Raw genomic sequence first — 15,155 nt, forward strand, 5'->3', positions numbered from 1 at the left:
CCATTTGCAACACCTGCCGTGCCAGCATCAGCAGGGGTACCAAAACTAGCAGCCTGACCACCACCAGCATGATCAGGCACATGTCAGCCAAGCACCCGACTTTGTGGGAAGTACAACAGAGTCGAGGAGCAGTGCTTGCTAATGTCACTGCTACGTCTTCGCTGGTTGTGCATGCGAGCCAATCCCCTGTCCATGCTGCCTGCGAACAAGCCTCCTCCGGTCCTGCACCTGCAGTTGCCTACTCAGAAATAACACCATCATCAAGCACGTCCTTGTCCCAGCGCAGCGTTCAGTTATCCATTCAGCAAACCTTTGAACGCAGGCGCAAATACACTGCCAACACCCCACATGCCACAGTTCTAAATGCTAACATTTCGCGACTGCTTGCGCTGGAAATGTTGCCTTTTAGGCTGGTGGAGACAGAAGCATTCCGCGACCTGATGGCGGCAGCTGTCCCACGTTACTCGGTCCCCAGCCGCCACTATTTCTCCCGGTGTGCCGTCCCCGCGTTGCATAACCACGTGTCACAAAATATCACACGTGCCCTGAACAACGCTGTTTCACCCAAAGTCCACCTAACCACAGACACGTGGACAAGTGCTTGTGGGCAAGGCCGCTACATCTCGTTGACGGCACACTGGGTTAATATTGTGGAAGCTGGGACCCAGTCTGAGCGAGGGACGGAACACGTCCTTCCCACACCAAGGTTTGCAGGCCCTACCTCAGTCAGTGTTTCACCCACACTCTACAGCTCCGGAATGTCATGCTCTTCAGCCTCCTCCTCCTCCTGCGCATCCTCATCCACTGTACCCTCCACACCAGTCCCAAGCTGGAAGCACTGCAGCACTGCCTCGGCGAAGCGGCAACAGGCTGTGCTGAAGCTAATCTGCATAGGTGACAAACCCCACAATGCAGAAGAGCTGTGGACAGCTCTGAAACAGCAGGCAGATCACTGGCTCACACCTCTGAACCTAAAGCCAGGAAAGGTCGTGTGTGACAATGGCCGGAACCTGGTGGCGGCTTTGAGGCGAGGCCAGCTGACACATGTTCCATGCGTGGCCCATGTGCTCAACCTCGTGGTTCAGCGGTTTCTAAAGTCATACCCAGAGCTGTCTGATCTGCTGGTAAAAGTTCGCCGCCTGTCTGCACATTTTCGAAAGTCACCTACTGATTCAGCCGGCCTTGCCGGCTTTCAGCGCAGTTTGCATCTTCCGGCTCACAGACTGGTGTGTGATGTCCCCACGCGTTGGAATTCAACTCTGCACATGTTGGTCAGGATATGTGAGCAGAAGAGGGCAGTTGTTGAGTACCTGCATCACCTAAGCCGTCGGGAAATGGGTCAAACTCCACACATAACACCTGAGGAGTGGAGATGGATGTCCGACCTATGTACCATCCTCCAAAACTTTGAGGACTCCACCAAGATGGTGAGTGGTGATGACGCCATTATTAGCGTCACCATACCGCTACTCTGCCTTCTAAAACGGTCTCTGCTCAAAACCAAACATGATGCATTGCAGGCGGAGCGCGATGAGTTGCAGCAAGAAACAGTAGTGGGTGTGGGTGATAACACACAGCCCAGCCTCGTCTCATCACAACGTGCAGTGGAGGACTATGACGAGGAGGAGGATGAAGACATGGAGCAAATCTCCGGCCAAATTGAGGATATGACATGCACACCAGTCATATCCACGGTTCAGCGTGGCTGGCCAGAGGACAGGGTAGATGAGGAGGAGGAGGAGGAGGAGGAGGACAGCATGTTCAGTCAACGTGTTGGTCAGGCTACTGAAGTCCTGGCTGTTAAGAGTCTGGCGCACATGGCTGACTTTATGGTAAGCTGCCTGTCTCGTGACCCTCGCGTTAAGAACATCTTGGCCGACAATCATTACTGGTTGGTAACACTGTTAGACCCACGCTACAAGGAGAACTTTATGTCTCTTATTCCCGAGGCGGAGAGGTCAACCAAAATGCAGCAGTTCCGGAAGGCCATAGTCACGGAAGTAGGCAAAGCATTCCCCTCACAAAACGCTAGCGGCATAGGTCAGGAATCAGTGGACAACCAAGGCGTACAGCCGAGAGAGGCACAAGTCCAATCCGCCAGAGGTAGGGGAACAGTCTTTAAGATGTGGGACAGTTTTCTCAGCCCCTCACGTACCACAGCCCCTGAGGTGCGGGGTAGTGCCACAAGAAATCCTAAGTTTGCCCAGATGCTCAAGGAGTACCTTGCAGATCGAACAACTGTACTCCGACATTCCTCTGTGCCTTACAATTATTGGGTATCCAAGGTGGACACGTGGCATGAATTGGCTCTCTACGCCTTGGAAGTCCTGGCCTGCCCTGCCGCTAGCGTTTTGTCAGAGCGTGTTTTTAGTGCCGCAGGTGGAATCATTACAGATAAACGCACCCGCCTGTCAACTGAAAATGCTGACAGGCTGACTCTGATCAAGATGAACAAGGCTTGGATTGGGCCAGACTTCACCACACCACCAGCAAATGAGAGCGGAATTTAAAGTTTGTAACGGGAATTTGCCATGTACCTCCAGTCACCCATGGGTACACACTTCTGGACTTTGGATAATCGCTGGACTGCTCCTCCTTCTCCTCATGCGCCACCATGATGACCGTTACAAGAGTTAGGCCTTTGTTTCAGGTATACCCCCAGTGGTAAATTTTTTCGCCCATTCTTTGCAGAATGGACATTACAACGACAGGAGACCCGCTCCTTTGCAATGGGAACAATGTTTTGAGGCCCTCATGCACGTCTCTATGCAGGGACAACGTGGAGCCTCCCAATTTTTGGCTGCCCTGCCAAAGGGCTATACTATAATACACCCACTTCCTGACAATGGACACTTAATGTTTTGAGGCCCTCATGCACGTCTCTATCCAGGGACAACGTGGAGCCTCCCAATTTTTGGCTGCCCTGCCAAAGGGCTATACTACAAAAGACCCACTTCCTGACAATGGACACTTAATGTTTTGAGGCCCTCATGCACGTCTCTATCCAGGGACAACGTGGAGCCTCCCAATTTTTGGCTCCCCTGCCTAAGGGCTATACTATAATACACCCACTTCCTGACAATGGACACTTAATGTTTTGAGGCCCTCATGCACGTCTCTATCCAGGGACAACGTGGAGCCTCCCAATTTTTGGCTGCCCTGCCAAAGGGCTATACTACAAAAGACCCACTTCCTGACAATGGACACTTAATGTTTTGAGGCCCTCATGCACGTCTCTATCCAGGGACAACGTGGAGCCTCCCAATTTTTGGCTGCCCTGCCTAAGGGCTATACTATAATACACCCACTTCCTGACAATGGACACTTAATGTTTTGAGGCCCTCATGCACGTCTCTATCCAGGGACAACGTGGAGCCTCCCAATTTTTGGCTGCCCTGCCAAAGGGCTATACTATAATACACCCACTTCCTGACAATGGACACTTAATGTTTTGAGGCCCTCATGCACGTCTCTATCCAGGGACAACGTGGAGCCTCCCAATTTTTGGCTGCCCTGCCAAAGGGCTATACTACAAAAGACCCACTTCCTTCCAATGGGCACTTCAGGTTTACAGGCCCTCATGCACGTCTCTATCCAGGGACAACGTGGAGCCTCCCAATTTTTGGCTGCCCTGCCTAAGGGCTATACTATAATACACCCACTTCCTGACAATGGACACTTAATGTTTTGAGGCCCTCATGCATGTCTCTATCCAGGGACAACGTGGAGCCTCCCAATTTTTGGCTGCCCTGCCAAAGGGCTATACTACAAAAGACCCACTTCCTTCCAATGGGCACTTCAGGTTTACAGGCCCTCATGCACGTCTCTATCCAGGGACAACGTGGAGCCTCCCAATTTTTGGCTGCCCTGCCAAAGGGCTATACTACAAAAGACCCACTTCCTTCCAATGGGCACTTCAGGTTTACAGGCCCTCATGCACGTCTCTATCCAGGGACAACGTGGAGCCTCCCAATTTTTGGCTGCCCTGCCTAAGGGCTATACTATAATACACCCACTTCCTGACACTGGACACTTAATGTTTTGAGGCCCTCATGCACGTCTCTATCCAGGGACAACGTGGAGCCTCCCAATTTTTGGCTGCCCTGCCTAAGGGCTATACTACAATAGACCCACTTCCTTACAATGGGCACTTCAGGTTTACAGGCCATCATGCACGTCTGTATGCAGGGGCATTGGTGAACCTCACAATTTTGGACTGCCCTGGCAAAGGAAAATACTACAAAGACTCAGTTCCTCAAAATGGGCACATTAGACTCAGAGGCCTTTATGTACGTCTCTTCTCAGGGACATCGGAGTGCCACACAATGTTTTACGTAAAATCTTTCATGTATTGATCTCAAAAAGTAACATACATTAGCTCTATCTCACTATTGGGTATGTGCCCTTAACATTTCCGCTATGAAAAATCATTTTGGTGTCATTTTGGAAGGTTTTCTGGTGAGTCCGTAAAAATGGCGTAAAACGCGGACAAAATTATTCAAAGCTGTGACTTTTGAGTGATAAATGCTTCAAGGGGTCTTCCCCATGCTGTTGCCATGTCATTTGAGCACTCTTCGGAGACTTTTGTGCCATTTTTAGGGTTTCTACATGCTGCCGGTGGTCATTTCACAAAAATACTCGGGTCTCCCATAGGATAACATTGGGCTCGGTGCTCGGGCCGAGTACACGAGTATCTTGGGAGGCTCGGCCCGAGCTTCGAGCACCCGAGCTTTTTAGTACTCGCTCATCACTACTAATAAACCTAAAAAATAAAAATAAATTGAATAAAAATCATGAATGTTGTGTTATAACAGGAAATTCGGTGTAAGAATGAATATCCGGGATGAGAGTTCAGCGAATGAGTTATAGAAATTGTTACAAAAAGGAGTGTGTACGGTTTATGCGTAAATTTTCAGAATGCGTACATGAAAATTATATGTATGTGAGAATGTCCCCCATGCTTTGTAAAAAGTTATTTATGAAAATGTAAATAAAATATATAAAAATGCCTAATTATTTATAATTTATGAGAAAGATATATATGTATGGAAGAATGTTATAAGGTGTCCAAGAACCATAAAGAAAAAGGGTGCATATATAATGTTAGAGGTCTAGAGTTCCACCAGGCTATATCACCCCTAAAGAAATAGAAAGAAGACCTTACTACCTGTGTACCCCAAAAAAAGCTATATTTCTTAGCCAGGATTATGGTGGAGATATGCACAAGTGAAATAAGAATATAAAGTAATACAATAAGATTATAAAACCAATATGTGTGCATTCATGCACCACCCGGTACGCTACCCTTGCCAAATTGCTCACTCTAGATCCCCACACGATCCATGAAGCCGTTCCCCCGGTCACACCGCCTGCTGCCGGTTCCCACTCATCCCTGGGGGAGTTAGGCGAGTGGTATCGAGAGCTACATGTCGGCACTGATGATACCCCCATACACCACAAGGAAGGGGTATACCGGGTGGTACAGGAGTATGAGCGGGTTTTTAGCAAGCACCCTCTAGATTTTGGGCAGATTAAAGGGGTTCAACACCACATCCCTACCGGTACACACTCCCCTATTAAAGAGAGATACAGGCCTATTCCCCCTGCGCACTACCAATGCGCCAAAGACATATTGAGGAACATGAAGGAGGCAGGGGTTATTAGGGACAGCTGTAGTCCCTGGGCCGCTCCGTTGGTGCTGGTTAAGAAGAAGGATGGCACCATGCGGATGTGTGTGGATTACCGGAAGATTAACCAGATAACGCATAAGGATGCTTACCCTCTGCCCCGCATCAAAGAGTCCCTGGCCTCGCTGAGAACCGCTAACTACTTCTCCACCCTTGACCTCACCAGCGGGTACTGGCAGGTGGCCGTGGCACCGGAAGACCGAGAGAAGACTGCCTATGGGACCGTTTTGCTGTACTTGGATGATGTGATTGTGTACTCACAGACGTATGAAGCCCACCTGGAGCACCTAGCCGAGGTGTTCGCGTCCCTTGCCAAGTATGGGATGAAGTTGAAGCCCTCAAAGTGTCATCTGCTGAAACCCAGAGTGCAGTACCTAGGACATGTGGTTGGTGCGGAAGGTGTCGCCCCCAACCCCGAGAAGATCACCGCCATCCAAGACTGGCCGAGACCGACCACAGTGAGGGAAGTGAGGCAGTTTCTGGGCCTGGTGGGATATTACCGTCGCTTCATTAAGGGGTACACAAAGATGGCTGCCCCCATGCAAGACCTCCTCGTAGGACAGACCAAGGGTGGTAGATCCCTAGTAGCCCCATTGGTGTGGGAAGAAAAGCATGAGGAATCCTTCCGCCAGCTGAGAACAGCCCTGACCGGAGAGGAAATCCTAGCGTACCCTGACTACAGCCGCCCATTCATCCTCTACACCGACGCCAGCAATGTGGGCTTGGGGGCTGTTCTATCCCAGGTCTAAGACAGAAGGGAAAAGGTAATAGCTTATGCTAGCCGAAAACTCCGACCGACTGAGAGGAACCCTGAGAACTACATCTCCTTCAAGCTTGAGCTCTTGGCACTGGTGTGGGCTATCACCGAGCGGTTCCGCCATTACCTGGCAGCAGCCAAGTTCACCGCGTACACAGACAATAACCTGCTGACCCATCTAGATACGGCCAAGCTGGGCGCGTTGGAGCAGCGGTGGGTGACCAGGTTAGCCAACTACGATTTCACCATCAAGTACCGGGCCGGCCGTACCAACGTCAATGCCAATGCACTCTCCCGGATGCCCCACCTGTCGGAAGAGGGGCCAGAGGATGATGACCTCGAAGAGATCGAGTTGCCTGCATTTCACCGGCCATTCACTGAGAAGGTGCACGTCTACCAACAACGGGTGAACCTGGATCCGCTGCCCCGACAGGACTGGCAGGAAGCTCAGGACCAGGCACCTGCTGTCCGCCTGGTCAAGACTCTAGTGGAACAGGGTTCTGCTGGGATAGACCCTGCTGCCCCTGCCGAAGCCCAACGTCTGTGGCAAGAACGGACCCGGCTATACCTACACCAGGGGAAGTTGTATCGCGAGCTGATTAATCCAAAGACTCACGAGAAGATCCGCCAGCTGGTGATTCCCCAGGCTAACGTGCCCACCGTCCTGCAAGCATACCATGATGGTGCAGTGCACTTCGGGTGGAAGAAGCTAGAGATGTTGTTAAGAGAGCGGTTCTATTGGAGTGGAATGCGGGAATCTGTGGAGGCCTGGTGCCGAGAATGTGGCCCTTGCGCATTGAGAAGGAAGGACGAGGCCAGCCAGAAGGCACCCCTACACCCGATCATTACACACCAACCGCTGGAGCTGGTTGCCCTTGACCATGTAAAGCTCACCCCCAGCCGAAGTGGGTACACCTACGCTCTGACCATCGTAGACCACTACTCGAGGTTCCTGGTGGTTGTCCCAGTTAAGGACTTAACCGGCCGCACCGCTGCTAAGGCTTTCCAGGCTTATTTCTGTTGACCGCATTGGTACCCGGAGAGGGTGCTTACCGACCAGGGTCCGGCCTTTGAAGCAGAGGTATTCCAGGAATTCTGCCAGTTGTACGGCTGCAAGAAAATCCGGACCACGCCTTACCACGCCCAAACCAATGGCATTTGTGAAAAGATGAACCACTTGGTCCTGGGCCTCCTCAAGACGTTACCACTGGAAGAGCGGAACCTGTGGCTGGAGAAGCTACCTGACCTGGTCGATATGTACAACAACATCCCTTCCAGCTCTACGAAATGCACTCCAGCATACCTGATGAGAGCTCGTCCCGGCCGGCTACCAGTGGATCTGGAAATGGGCTTGGAAGCTTCAGAAGCACTCCTGTCGACAGCTGAATGGGACACTCGGCGGAGGACACAGTACCGACAGGTCCAGGAGTATGTTGAAAAGAACTTGTGCCGGAGTCGGGGACAACAGGAGCAGTGCTTCAACAAGAAGGCGCCTGCCGGTTCCTTCCAACCTGGGGATGTAGTGCTGAAGCGGAAAAGAAGGGCCCACAAGCTGGATGATCAATGGGAAAAAAACCCGTATGTAGTCCAGCCCACAGGATGGGAGAATGGGAAGGCCTACCAGATCAGCCGTGACCAGGGGGGGACTTTGGCCACGGTTTCCCGAGACCACCTGAAGAAGTGCCCACCAGCATTGAGAGTAGCGGATGAGGCTCCAGTTCCCAGTCCAGTGGAGAAGGAAAAAGAGGTAATCCACACCATGATGGGTGATTTTCCAGCAGACTGGCCTACACAGAACGGTGCGGTGATCCTTCCAGTGATACTGTTCCCACAACCCGTGGATGAAGAAATGATGGAAACGGTTAACCGCGAGCCAGTGCCCAGGGAGGTACCTGTACCCAGCTCCCCTACGCCTCCGCCTGCCCCACATGATAGCAGGGAGGAGGAACTGACTGTTCCCTCTGCCCCACTGCCTGTCACCACTGACACCGGACCCCGAAGGTCCACTCGCCCCAACCTAGGTAGACCCCCACTTAGGTACAGGGAAACTACTCTTTAAAAGGGGGGGGCTTTATGTGTTGAGTGTACCAGTTTGAAAGTTTTAAATGATAAGTAAAGATGATCAACCAAAGAAGTTTACCTGATTGAACCGTGATTAAACCGGCCGTTGCCGGCAACTGTTGTCCCCGTAGGGACTGTGCAACCATTGCGTAAGGAACTGCTTACGGACAAGCCCGAGAACTTGCAGGGCAACCACAAACTTAGTGCAATGTAAATAAAAATGTTTGTTGGCTTGACACCGTTACCGCCTCCGGAGAGGCTGATTTGGGAGGATGGGCCTGGAGGAAAGGGATGGCCTAGGCCCGCCACTACCGTAACCGGTGGCGATCCTCCGGGGGTTCAGGGGTCCCCTTGGACGTGGGCCCCCTGAAAGAGACAGAACCCGCTCGGGCAACTTGGTGCTGGACTGGGGTCAAGGGGTGCTGCCCGCTTCTTAGGGGCAGCATCAGGGCCAGGTTGTTTGGGTGGGAGAAGAGCGGAAGCTGTACCGTTGTAAAATGTTTATGATGCTTTTACATGTTTTACCGTTTTATTCTTTTTCAGTTGTGAAAATAAAACCGGTGATGGACGGGCAGCCCGCGGACGGTCTGCATTTTACTATAGGGGAATGTGGCGCCCTGGACAAGCCAGGTCGTCACAGGTACTACACCAACACACTCTACACTCCGGCTAGGCACACCGAAGCTAAACACAAATCCTAGTTGCCTTCCTCCAGGGGCTGATGTCCACACCAGGGGGTGGGCCAGGCGGTTGATCCCACCCACCGAGGAGTTCACAGTCCTGGAGGCGGGAAAAGGAGTCAGATTAGAGATCAGTTTTGGAGTTAGAGAAGTGAAGAGGAGAGGAGACTGACCGTGTCCGGGTGTGTGGCCCGGGCACTCAGCAAGGTTGGCAGACGGTGGTGACCTTCTGCAGGAGAGGCTGATTGGAGTGAACCGTACGGACCGGGGATGGGCGGTGGCCCGCCGGTACCAGATCGGGGAGTGAAGAGAAGCCAGCACCATCCGGCAGGGCCTACGGACCCCGACCAGGCTAGGAGTCGCCGTAAAACCGGTCAAATCCGTTAGCGACAGGAACCTCCAGGGTTTCCCAGCAGTCAAGACCCGATTGAAGGCAACAGCTCACACCGTAGAGGGAAGCACAGTCACCGCCAAGGCTACAGTTCCCAGGGCCAGAGCCTGCGGGCAAAAGGGGCTCCCTCAGCATCCATCCAAGCTGGGGAGCGGGTTACCGGTGGGAAGCCCGCTAGATTTTGGGGGAATAAAAGGGGTCCAACACCACATCCCCACAGGTGCACACCCACCCATCAAAGAGAGCTATAAGCCAATACCACCTTCACATTGCCAGTGTACCAAGGACATGTTGAGCAACATGAAGGCGGCTGGGGTTATCCGTGACAGTTGTAGCCTTTGGGCAGCTCTGTTGATCCTGTTAAAAAAGAATGACGGCACCACTCCCCGTATTGAGGAATTGCTAGCTGCATTGAGAACTGCAAATTATTTTTCTACCCTTGATCTCACTAGTCACTATTGGCAAGTGTCCGTTGCTGAGGCAGACCGGGAGAAGACCGCCTTCGCCACCCCTATGGGTCTCTGCGAGTTCAAAAGCATGCCCTTCGAGCTGTGCAATGCGCCAGGAACCTTCCAGAGGCTGATGGAATGCTGCTTGGGACAAGATTTTAGGGTGTATAAAAAGGGAGATTAGATCCCGTGATCCCAACGTATTGTTACACCTCTATAAATCACTTGTAAGGCTACATCTGGAATATGGGAACCAGTTTTGGGCTCCACATTTTAAAAAGGACATTCAGAAGTTAGAGTCAGTTCAAAGGTGGGCAACTAGACTACTACAAGGAATGGAAGGCCTCCCATATGATGACAAGTTGAAAAAGTTATTAAGTGATTATTGGCTGCAATGGGGCTTTCTGGCTGGTGCCAGCCTCTCTTCTTAGCACACAGGAACCACAATCCCTACACCATGCTTCAATGGATTCTCTCATCCCAGCCCAGTAAAACTACATATTTTACACAGTCATAAGCAGCCAAAAGGGATCTATTCTATTCAATTGCAAATGATCTAGATAAGACTGAGAATAAGATACTGCACGGGACATAGCAGAGTTGGTCAAGTTGAGTGGAGATGAGTTTGCTATTTGGCACAGCTTTTTGCATCAATAAAGCAAGTAAAAGGTGTGAAAGATAAAAAAAAGGGTGAAAGTGTGAAAAGTGAATTGGCCAAATTGAGGTGCATATAAAGTTTTTGCTTTCTTTCAATTCACTAATGGGGCTCATTTGAATCAGGTGAATTGAGTTCTGCTTTTGGAAACTGGGTTAAGAAGGGGTGCACCGGTCCTGGAGGTACTGCAATACCAGGTCAATGCGTGGAGTGGACAGAGCAAGATTTTTTCCATCTCCTTGTTCTAAAAATCCATTTAATATATGGTCCCCAGAGAGGGGACGTATCAGATATTAAACTGATAAGACCAGATTTAATTTTTTTTTTTTTCTGTTTATCAGTAGGACTTCAAAATAACAAAGGTGATCGCCTCCCGTTGCCTGGGAACCGTCCAGGCACAAGAGGGCTATGTGTCACCAGAAGGCGCACACACTTCCTCAAGGCCGGCAGACGTGCAATCCCAGGCACCTTCCAGTACCGACCAAGGTAGCGTCCTCCGAAACTACACTTGATCTTAGCCAAAAGGCCGAGAAGCTATAACCCGAATTGGTTACGGCCTTGAGTGGCACCCTGGCCTATACCGGACACATCTTAGGGAGAGGGAGACAAACCCACGCCTACAGAAGACATTTTGTCACCCAAGCCAACCCTTGAAAAGGCTGTTTTGCAGAGCAAAAACAAGAAGAATGGTGCTTTTTGCAGCCGCCGCCCACTGCAATGAATCTGAATAACTCCTCCTTTTGGACACAAGCACCTCCCCTCCCCCTTGCAGTCTTTCCAATTCATGATACAAAAAGACGGACGGACAGGACAGGACAGGACAGGCTGCCTGACTTTCCGTCACTGCCACCCTTTGCCATCCTTGCCCGTAGAAAGCCCTTTCATCATCCCCAAACCCTAATCTTTTCCCTTCCCTTCCCAGATGCGTCTCACTCCCTTTCATTAGGAAGTGAGCGCAGCCTTTTCTCCGTTCTGCACATGCGCGACGTTAAACACAAATGCGCAGGCGTGCGTTCCATTACCCTCACTGCATTCCACTCCCATACAGGAAGTGGGCGCAGCTATTACTACGGTCGCACATAAAAGAACCCACGGCCACCACTGCACATAGCTGACTCCACCACAGGACACCCACTTCTACACCAACGCAGGTAAGACAGGATCGGCACCTCTATGCTCCCGTTACAATCAGGCTCAGTCACCATGTGATAACGCTCTCAACTCTTTAGTTGCAGGCTCCCCTTGCTTCACCTCCATTGGCTGTGCTGCCATTTCCTCTCCCACCTGGAAGGTATACTTTATTCCACTATTTTCCTGTTTCTCTCTTCCCCCTTTTCCCATAACCTACTTTTATCTGCATTTGTGGGGTATCTATATGCTATTTACATTTACATCATAGTTTTATTCATTAATATGGAAGGGAAGAGTGCCCATGAGAGTGTTGAACTGCGGAGAGCAAGAGATTAAGCTGCTCCGATTTGCCACCATTGATAAGCTGTTCTCAGTAGATACACATGCTATCCAAACAGCAGCATCCACCATTGCTTCAGCCCACCCATTCAGTGACAGCTCACCAAGTCAGCCATAGGAGTGGTGTAAGGAATTACACGTAGGCACTGACTCCACACCTTCACATCACAAGAAGGGGGTCTACAGGCTAGTGCAAGAATACGAGCAAGTCTTCAGCAAACATCCGCTAGACTTTTGAAGAATAAAAGGGGTCAAACACTACATCCCCACAAGTGCACACCCACCCATCAAAGAGAGATATAAGCCAAAACTACCTGCACATTACCAGTGTACCAAGGACATGTTGAGCAACATGAAGGAGGCTGGGGTTATCCGTGACAGTTGTAGCCTCTGGGCAGCTCCGTTGGTCCTGTTAAAGAAGAAGGACAGCACCACTCCCCTGTATAGAGGAATAGCTAGCTGCATTGAGAACTGCAAATTATTTTTCTACCCTTGATCTCACTAGTCGCTATTGGCAAGTGTCCGTTGCTGAGGCAGACCGGGAGAAGACCGCCTTTGCCACCCCGATGGGTCTCTGCGAGTTCAAAAGCATGCCCTTCGAGCTGTGCAATTTGCCAGGAACCTTCCAGAGGCTGATGGAATGCTGCTTGGGACACCGAAACTTTGAAACGGTACTGCTATACCTTTATGATGTTATTGTTTATTCTAAAGCAAACAAGATTTTAGGGTGTATAAAAAGGGAGATTAGATCCGGTGATCCCAACGTATTGTTACCCCTCTATAAATCACTTGTAAGGCCACATCTGGAATATGGGGTAAAGTCCTGAGCAGGTTGATAACCATTGGTTTGAGCATGGTAGGGTGTAGTGCGCATCTTCCTGCATCGGTAAAAGCTGCAGAAGTCCTTGAAGATTTCCGCTTCAAAGGCTGTGCCTTGATCTGTGAGGACTCTCTCTGAGTAGCCATGAGGTCTGCATAAGTGTGCTTGGAAGACCTTCGCTGCAGTATGGGCCATTAGATCTTTGACTTGTACCACAACCATAAATCTCGAGTAGTTGTCTACCATCGTAAGTGCATACGTGAGCTCGCCTCGATATTCTGCAACAAAACTCCCTTTTTCGATTTCAGTTTCAGCAAACACTCCTCTTCCTGTAGAAAATATTTATCATTACCTAAGACAGTCATTCTAATGCATGACAATATTAAGGCAATTTAGTTAAAACTTGTTTTAACTCACCTTTAAGGGGATTGATGTATTTCATGGTCAATCCAGGTTTGTCAGTGATGGCACTGACATAATGTATGGCGTCTTTTTCGGGCGTTATCCTTTGCCTTTTCATTGTGAAAATCCAGTTGCCTATATCAAAGCAAATTCTACTACTTGTAAAGTATGCAGAAAATGAAATGTAGAACATATAACATCAACTGCTTAGGAACGCATCATAGGTTAGTACTTAAAAGGATATTGTCATGTTCTAGTCATAATGCAAGCTGGACATTTTTCATGTTACCCTGTAATCGCCGGCCTGTTCTAATGCTCACAAGCTAAGATATAGGCTCAGCTGCTAAGGCTTCCCTCTGCCTTCTGAATGAAACTTGAATATGTCTGGGTCACTGTGTATATAGCAGGTGCTCAGAAAAAATAAGAGTCAATTCAATAAAAATAGCTCTGGCACACTATAGTGATCAATAACGTAAGAAAAGAACTCTTGGAATGCTGAAAATTCTTTATTTGTGCAAAAGGATAATTCATCCAACGTTTCGACCTTGTTTTTAGGTCTTTATCAAGGATAAAGTTATCTAAGATCATAAAGGGTTACAAAACCATATAAACACGTAATTAGTACATAGTACAACATAACAGTACAATATATTGCTACTTGAGAGTACAATGGGTCAAATGACCATGATGCACATACAAAAAATTTTTCCAAAGCCATAGTGAAAACATTTGTACTGAGGAAAGAAAATTTCCACATGACCTATCTGGAGAAACATTCTGGATCAAACAACCAAAAATAGTCAAGCAGGTAAATACACACCTATATGGATAACAGGATGATATGTGTTCAATTGTATAGCGTCATTGCCATTAAGGTACAAATGGAAAACTTGCAATCCTATATAGTGAAGGAAATGAACACATATCATATCAAAGAACACAGGAACATGGGTGTGAGAAAAACCTCAATGTTTATACTTTGTTCTTTATAATGGTGTGAACATGTATATGTCTCAGTACCTTATGCACTTGAGAATTCTAGTGAGTAGATCATGAAAGCCTATTTCAGAACTGGAATCAGTAAATAATTGTAGGTGGAATCTAAATGAAAAGATGGTACAAGTGTTATCATGACACGTGGGCTATAACACAATGGACCGTGTGACAAAGAAGAAAGGAGAGAAAGGAGAGGAAGAAAATGCAACTACCTGTAACATTACGTGATAGTCACTGGTAAGTATCACTTGACAATTCAAGTGAAAAAGGATTCCTTTATTAGTGGGTGTATTATAGTATAGCCCTTTGGCAGGGCAGCCAAAAATTGGGAGGCTCCACGTTGTCCCTGCATAGAGACGTGCATGAGGGCCTCAAAACATTGTTCCCATTGCAAAGGAGCGGGTCTCCTGTCGTTGTAATGTCCATTCTGCAAAGAATGGGCGAAAAAATTTACCACTGGGGGTATACCTGAAACAAAGGCCTAACTCTTGTAACGGTCATCATGGTGGCGCATGAGGAGAAGGAGGAGCAGTCCAGCGATTATCCAAAGTCCAGAAGTGTGTACCCATGGGTGACTGGAGGTACATGGCAAATTCCCGTTACAAACTTTAAATTCCGCTCTCATTTGCTGGTGGTGTGGTGAAGTCTGGCCCAATCCAACCCTTGTTCATCTTGATCAGAGTCAGCCTGTCAGCATTTTCAGTTGACAGGCGGGTGCGTTTATCTGTAATGATTCCACCTGCGGCACTAAAAACACGCTCTGACAAAACGCTAGCGGCAGGGCAGG

At 49.3% G+C, this 15,155-nt stretch overlaps 1 pseudogene; it reads right to left on the reverse strand.

Moving 5' to 3' along the window:
- Positions 1–10,840: 10,840 nt before the first annotated feature.
- On the reverse strand, positions 10,841–11,047 carry LOC142265725 (U2 spliceosomal RNA; annotated as a pseudogene).
- Between the last annotated feature and the right edge of the window lie 4,108 nt (positions 11,048–15,155).

This window comes from Anomaloglossus baeobatrachus, unplaced genomic scaffold (genome assembly GCF_048569485.1).
Source record: "Anomaloglossus baeobatrachus isolate aAnoBae1 unplaced genomic scaffold, aAnoBae1.hap1 Scaffold_276, whole genome shotgun sequence".
NCBI lineage: Eukaryota > Metazoa > Chordata > Amphibia > Anura > Aromobatidae > Anomaloglossus > Anomaloglossus baeobatrachus.